This window comes from Dermacentor silvarum, chromosome 2 (genome assembly GCF_013339745.2).
Source record: "Dermacentor silvarum isolate Dsil-2018 chromosome 2, BIME_Dsil_1.4, whole genome shotgun sequence".
Classification (NCBI taxonomy): Eukaryota; Metazoa; Arthropoda; class Arachnida; order Ixodida; family Ixodidae; genus Dermacentor; species Dermacentor silvarum.
The window spans coordinates 198,317,746-198,325,352 of record NC_051155.1 but is presented as its reverse complement, the minus strand read 5'-3'; the positions used below and the strand labels follow the sequence as shown (position 1 = coordinate 198,325,352).

The 7,607-nt window shown below is 45.9% G+C and overlaps 1 protein-coding gene across 1 annotated transcript in view; it reads left to right on the top strand.

Annotated features, from left to right (window-relative positions):
* The first annotated feature begins 2,110 nt into the window (after window positions 1-2,110).
* The window catches only part of LOC119442424 (uncharacterized), a 204,871-nt gene continuing 199,374 nt past the window's right edge, over window positions 2,111-7,607 (top strand). The window contains 1 exon segment of the mRNA XM_037707301.2: window positions 2,111-2,549. The gene's annotated coding sequence lies outside the window, so the exon portion shown is untranslated.

Genomic DNA, 7,607 nt, shown 5'->3' with positions numbered 1-7,607 from the left:
ATTGACGGCTACCTTTATTAGAGACGCAAAGTGTGTTACTCATGCGTAGGCTTGAGTCAACGTGTTATTAGGAGTTTATTAGCTTTAACGTTACATGTAGAAGTTAACAAAGATGTTTGGGAAGAAGGTAAGGACTGCGCAACGAGTGATCGAACGGAAAATGATAGGCGCAACATTAACAGAGGAAGAAGACAGAGGTGTCGATTAGAGAGCAAACGGGGGTATTCTAGTTGACATCAAGACAAAGAAGGGCAGTTGGGCAATGCGTTGGGCAGATAACTGGTGGTCTGTTAGAGTTAAACAATACATGCCAGCAGAAGGGAAGCGCAGTCGGGGACAGCAGAGAACTAAGTGGCACGATGAAGTTGGGAAATTTGCAAGCATAAGACGATGTCAACTGGTACAAGACAAGGGTAATTGGAGATCGCTAAGGCCTTCGTCCGGCTGTGGAGATTGATGTAAAGATTATTTGAGGAGTAACCAACATACAATTGTGTAGTTTATGTTAACATGCGAGAAGGAATAACGCTTCACACGACGAAATGATTTAGAATGTGTGGCAACCATTACCCTAGCTACTAATACATCAACTCAGCACACATGAAAAGCTCAGTACCTGACGATAAATTAGGCTGGAATACCAAGAGGATCAAACGCTGGCCGCAGAATGACGTCGCCGCCACTGTGCACAAATATAACTTAGGTCGCTTTCTAATTTATATCAAAAATGCAGCAGGTATTCTCTCTGATAATATCTCAAGCTTTAACGTCAGATAATAAATTATGGTTTAAGGGGTCGTAAATTCTCCAAACCGTCACCACTAATTAGTTCCTGCGATGGGATGCCACTCACTCGAGGAGATAATATAAAATATAATACGGCAAAATGTTCTTGTTATTAAATTCTACCCATTCAATCTAAAGATATGAGTTCAATTATTCAACTCATTGGGAGAAGATATCGATTGCTCGTGAGATGTGATCAAAATAATAACGATCATTCAGAGTAGGATGGACAACTGAAATGATCAACAGTTGGTTGAACCAAGCTGTTTGTAAAAATTTAATCTTCGAAACACCTCCCACACACACACATGTTTACACGCTCCGATAGCATTTGCAGCCCTATCGGCATTCTTCGAGTTGAAGTCGAGTTGAAGCCTCCTAACCTGGCGAAGGGACTATTAAATGCGAAACATTTCTCGTAGAACATTTGCCACTTTGAGAGTATCTATCTAGCCGCATACGTCTTGGTGTTCTCATGGTCGTTTCGTTAACTTGGTATGTACAGTTAAACCTCCATATAACGAAGCCGGTAAAATCGGCAGCTTGCTTCGTTATATCGAAATTTCGTTGCATTGAAGTTTGTTATTCCTGTGGAGTGTGTCTGCTTGGAGACGATTGAAAATAATGTAGAGGAGGTGATAAACTAACTTTGATCAGGTGCTGTTCACTATTCCTCACGGCGACAAGTGTGCTGTTGAAAGTGACCCACGCTCGGTTAAAGTGGGGCCGTAAAAGGCGGGTCCCATAGGCACGCTATACGGAAGGAAATGCACCGGAAAGAAGAGACGCCTGTTTTTGTTGACCCGTAGGTTGCACCGCGTGCTGGCGGCGGCGGCGGCGCGCCTCTGGCGCTGCCAACGTACAGCGGGGGCAGGCATGCAGGCAGGCAAAGCTAGCAGACACACGCTTACGCGTGGCTCTCCGGAGATGCCTTGACCTTGGAGGCGCGAGAGCTGCTGCTGCTGCTGTTGCTGCTGCTGCTGCCGGCATCGCCGCCACCGCCGAAGCAAAGGCAGCAAGCAGCACAGGCAGCGCGCGCTGGACGTTGTTGCCGCCGGCGCGAACGCGTGCGCCCGGCGCACCGCGATCATCTCGCCGCCGCCGCCGCTGCTGCTGCGTTCATCCCCCTCGCTCGGCTGCGACCCGGTTCGCCGGGCGACCGGTCCAGCCACTCCTTGGGCGCCCCCTTCTTGCCCGAGGAAGAAACCTGTCTCCCCCCCTCCATCGCCGACGAAAAATCCACGCGACCGACCGACCAGGCTCGGCTGCTCTGCCGTCGACCGCCGCCGCCGCCGCCGCCGCTGCGTTGCTGCTCCTCGATCCGAGGCCAACGTGGAGTTGTTCAACCGCAGCGCTGCTCTGCTGCTGCAGCCTCCGTTCTTCCTAAGGGGTCTCTTCTTCTTCTTCTTCTTCTTCTACCTCTTCACTCCGGGCTGAGCAAGGAGTGTGCGTTGGTGTGTTCGTGAGTGCGTGTAGCGTGCCTTCCAAACCCTCCCGGGCCTGGGTGCCGCGCCCCCTTTTTTTGCCACCGGGTCTGGACGCCAGTCTCGCGTGTTTCGCCAGTGTGCACGCTTCTCTGGATTGACTCACCTGCCGGCGAAAAAAAAAAAGAAACACGAAAGGAACGGATTGGACCGACACCGACGACGAAGCCACGTCGCGTTTGAGAAATAACGGTGCGTTCTGCAACGGTGCCCGGAATCTTTTGACCTGCTCGTGCTGTGTTGCATCTCGACGGTAGAAAGGCCTTGGAGACGACGAAGGTGAGGGAGTGATGGAATATTTCTCCTTTCCGGCGTATGTCGATCTGTATCGCGTCGAATAATAAGCTGGGCTTTGTTTCGTACGGACAGACAGCGATTAAGAAATTCCGCAATGTCTTGCCAATCTCGCGACTACATTGTTGAGCAGCTATTCTCCCGCCGCCGACTCCCGACTGGAATATCATTTTTTCAATTAGTGTAGCGACGCACATCGCACTGGGCACCTTTAACACGAGCTATCTTAGCGAGCTCCAAGTGAAAAGTCAAACAAAAAGTAGGATTTCCTACTCGTTCCGTTTCGTTTCACTAATTGAGGCTACTCTGACGTTCCTTTATTCTGGTCCTCTGTAATGCAGACATTATTTAATCGCAAGCGGCCATTGCTTCAGTGATTGCAAGCCATTTAGCCCCAATACAGGAAGTCATGTTCTATGTATTTCTGTCTGACGTGACGACGTTCACTGTGTAACCAGGACATTGCAAATTGCACGTTAACACGAAGAAAATAAAATATTCGCACACCTATGCTTCATCAGTACCTGTTAGGTCAAATTGTGTTTTGCCCCCCCCCCCCCTCCCTCCCCCCTCATCCCCCCTTGGAGCTGGAACACAAGTTCCCAACACATACCCATCTATAGGCACGAGTTTTCGTCTTTATGCTAGGGGCATCCAGACAACCATCGAGAGACACAGGAAGAAAATTAGGACCAGCAACACTTCGGCAGGCATGCTCACAAACGACTTTCGGCATGCAGTCGCGAACTGGAAAGTAATAAGTATACCTCGCGTGTGCACGTTAAATAAAAGAAAAAGAAAGAAAAAAAGCAAGTTGTCAGAATTAACCCAGAGGCCCCTACTGCATCATAACTCACAGACACTCTGTTGCTTTTGAAAGATAACCCCTATAATTTTATGTGTGACCCGTATGTTGCAGGTCTGTGGTTGGCAAGGGGTGGTGGGTTTCCGGTATGTCCTACGTCATTTGGAGACGCAGGCCCGGCCGGCTACTATGATTAAAAATACCGACTCGAGACGCATTTATCCGCGACAGTCAGCAATGACGCCGACAAAAAGGCTAGTTTATCAAATCCGTAAGCATGACACGAGGAAGTGTGGCAGTTGGACGTATTCTAGATACCGCTATCGCCTCGCATTGTAACTACCGTCCAGGTCATTGTGGTTCGTGACCATTCAGAAAGGCGGCATGTAGCCAGGGCTGAGCAAAAAGATCACACTAGTATTCATATTCTCTAATAATTCAGTATAAACAAGGCACAAAAATAATATTCAGTTTGGTTGCCTTCTGCAACGCTTTAGCAAGAGATGCATAGAGCCCACAAGTGATTCTCGTAATACGTAAAAAGCAAATGAAAGTACACTTGCATAGTATGCTTACTTGAGTGCTTAACTTTTGAAGCAAGATTACAGGTATGCAACTTAACGCCACGTAATCGTTGGGAATATCTTTATATTTTCATACTTAACGTTGTGCACCTTTGTGCTTAGTGGGGATCGCCTCAGTGCAGCATTACGATAACGCATGAGACAGTCAGCTTGTTCATTTACTGAAAAACGACCTCCACACTGTCCCCAGATGTTTACTGTCGCTATCTAGTTTCTGATCCTAAATGATATTTTAGTGTCCTTTCCACGTCGGCTCAGTAAGCGCAGGGCTGAGTAAGCAGTAATCACAGGACGTATAAGCACAGCTCATATCAGCTTCAACTACGTGCTATACGTTGCAGTATGCCAAATGGACCGCCGCGAAGGAGGACAATAACCGAGAAGGTACCTGTATGGCGGTCCTTAGCAGTTATCGCCCTACAGTAGAACAGGGAGGAACGGTGTCACATGGCTGTATATATTGAGCTAGAAAATAAACCGGCTGTCAGCTTAATTCAGTTTCCTGTGTATTATTCGGCTCAACTCGAAAGTGTGAATACATTCCTAAATAAGCGAACGTAAACGTAGACGACTCGGCCACTTGACACCTGTGCACATGTATGTTTAACTACGCTATGCAGCTCCGATATGCTGTGGGGCCAGATCCTTCGTTCAAAATTGAAAGACGCTACAGACAAACAAGATGAGACACACCATTTGATAAAAAGTTACACGTTTAATAACTAAAAGGCCGAGCTTGAGATTAGACTACATACAGTAGTATTTATCATTACACTAGCTGTTAAAGAATGGGCTTCTACCTTGTACTACATGCTCGGTTATGACTCTGATATCGTTCAATAGTTAAATACCGTATAGTTTAGTAGCGTTGAATAGCTCATAAGCACATCGCTAGTTTCATTAAACCCCATGACAACTAATTTAATAGATTCCGCAGTGATATAACCTAAACAAGCTGCAGTACAGGTTGAAACGTTGAAATATAGAAGAGGGAGAGAACAAATGTTCCGAAATGAAAGGTACAGGTTAGGCTAGGATACCGGATGGCGTAAAATCTTAGACTTGCAATTTGACTGTACTCTCCATTATCAGCAAGTGCCTTGCAAGAAAGTCACCCTTCACACATATAGGGCCTCTCTGCTAACGTTAACTAAGTTGTTCAATGAGAAAAAAAAAATATGTGAAAAACATGGCGCAAGAAAGACCTACGGTGTTCGGTAGTCAGAGGTATGAAAACCGAACACCGTAGATTTTATAATTGTATCTTGCGCTGTGTTCTTAAAACTTTTTTTTCTCTTTGAAAGCCTTGGCTAACGTTAGCAGAGACACAGGGTATATTAGGTGTCCAGCCATGACACCACGCGCGTTCTCTTGTTATCTGTGCAGAAGAAAACCTGAACGTCGACATCGATCTCGGCATTAGCTGGAACTTTAGATCCATGTGATTACGCAAGCAGGATAGTCCTGGTTTCAACGGAATATCGAAAGTTTACTCAAAGTCCTCATTTCTAGAATGACCTGACAGTGACTGAAGCCCAGAGAACAAGTTAACATGCATAACGTATAAAACTGAATACTAAATTCACTTTGTCAGCTTCCGTTCTTTCTGCGTTAGAAACTTGATATCTAGAGAAAACTACTTTTCACGCCTACTGTATCATTTTCTGACCAGGGCATAACAGTACAGCACAAGAGAAAACAGGGAAGTGTTAATGCTTACCTTAGTGCAAGAACAAGCTTAGAGGACGTGTTACAAGAATTTGTTTTCTGAACTACGCATTAGCATCTGTTTGTAGTTACCAGTGCAATTTTGGACCTTTCAAGGTAGCCAACTCAGTCTGCAGGTCCCACTGAGAAACAGGAGGCCTTTGCTTAATATTTAATTAACGCCCCCCCCCCCCCCCCCTTCCCTCACGAAGCCGCAACTATTCTAATAACGAGCCTCGTAGAGATTAAAAATTAGAATGAAGAAGAATTCAAAGAAAGAAAACAAAAATGCATTATAAAAAGTCCACTAACTGCATTTGTATCATATTAGCTGCACTGAGTTACGTAAAGCTACTAACGTTGGTATTATTACAGAGTTTGTTGAACGGCTATACCGATACCTTTCGGACTACAAGACATTTTGTCGAAATTGGTTGCACAGTCATGAGACTACACGGTCATTTGACTTTGGACAGACCCATGCTTTGATGGCTAAAAACAAATCACCGACGTATGTAATATTTAAAGCCTTATTGCACAAGACTCATCTGTTAAACTGAGTGGCTAAAATATTGATGTACAATAAAAGCGTATGCACCGCGGCATAAGGATGTATGAACACCGACGTTCTTCTTGAACACTCCTCCCGCAGTAACAAATTCGCGTAGTAACGAAATTACGCAGCAAATAACGATGTCATGCTTAGACTTTCTATGCTCAGACAATCAACTAGCCGTCAATGCTCAGACTCCGCATTTGGCTTCAGACATCACTTCCACGCATCGGCTATACAGTGTATGGTTGAACAGTCGGGCTGAAAGAGGTATTTTCTCGAGACCCTTTTCCGGAAACGATAAATGCTTCCTTTAGCCGTCGTTCTCAGATCATTTGCGCGCGCCTCGGAGCAGTTACGGCTATAAAGAGCTTCAGCAAGAAAAGAAAGACGGAGCGGTGGAAAGGCGAGCGCTATTTCAGGCACACGTGGACCTTACGTGCCTGCTCCGAGCCCAGTATACCTGCAGACGGAAACGAGAGCAAACCAGCCGAGCGGAAGTGCGATACTCCTGCAGCGTATAGGGAACAGAGACCTTCTTCGTGCACAGAATTGGGAGTACGAGAAAAAGCACGTTCTATTGTCTCAGAAGAGCGCTATAAGTGCTGAAGAGCCATCAAGAACAACAAGAACAAAAATCGAAAAGAAGAGAAAATTTCGCTATAGGGGGTACCGTGAAACGCTTTTAGCCTTTTTTTTTAATTATGAAAGACTAATAAATAAAACATGGTTAGGTAACTTCTTAGATTGCACATAATATGCTAGAGCAGTTATAGTCCCTGTTTTCTTAGGGTAGGTAAGGGTGAACAGAGCTGTTATGACTCAAAAGAGCGGACTAGAGGAAGTTGCATTCGGCTGCCTTTCTTTTTCTCAGTGGCAGCTATAACCTATAGAGAAGGTGGCAGCTATAACCGAAACAGTCAAAACATGCTCGTTCTTATACTTTTTTGACGTTATTACACAACATCAACAACGATAAATATCCCCCCCTCTCCGCGTTTCTCTGTTTCAAAAAGTGCAGTCGTAAAAGTCGGGATGAGCGTTCTTGTACATATACAAGAACGCTCATCACGCCACACACTCAGAGCGAGATCGGACAGCGCACGTACCACATAAGCCCAATCTTTAAGATTAACGAATACGGTGAAGCGCGATGCCCAAGCGTTTTGAACGATTTTTCCTGGTCCCGATTCGTGTCATTGGAAAGCGCATGACGCACAAACGCACTCTGCTCTCTCGTACAGAAATACGCGCGTTTTTTTTTTAGATCTTTGTCTTTTCGCGTTAAGAGCAACCGGGGCATCGCCTCTGGAAGCATGGATACCGCGCATCATGGGCAGTTTCTTTCGCGAGACGCCGGCAACAGCTGCAATTCAGTGGCATGATTTTTTTTC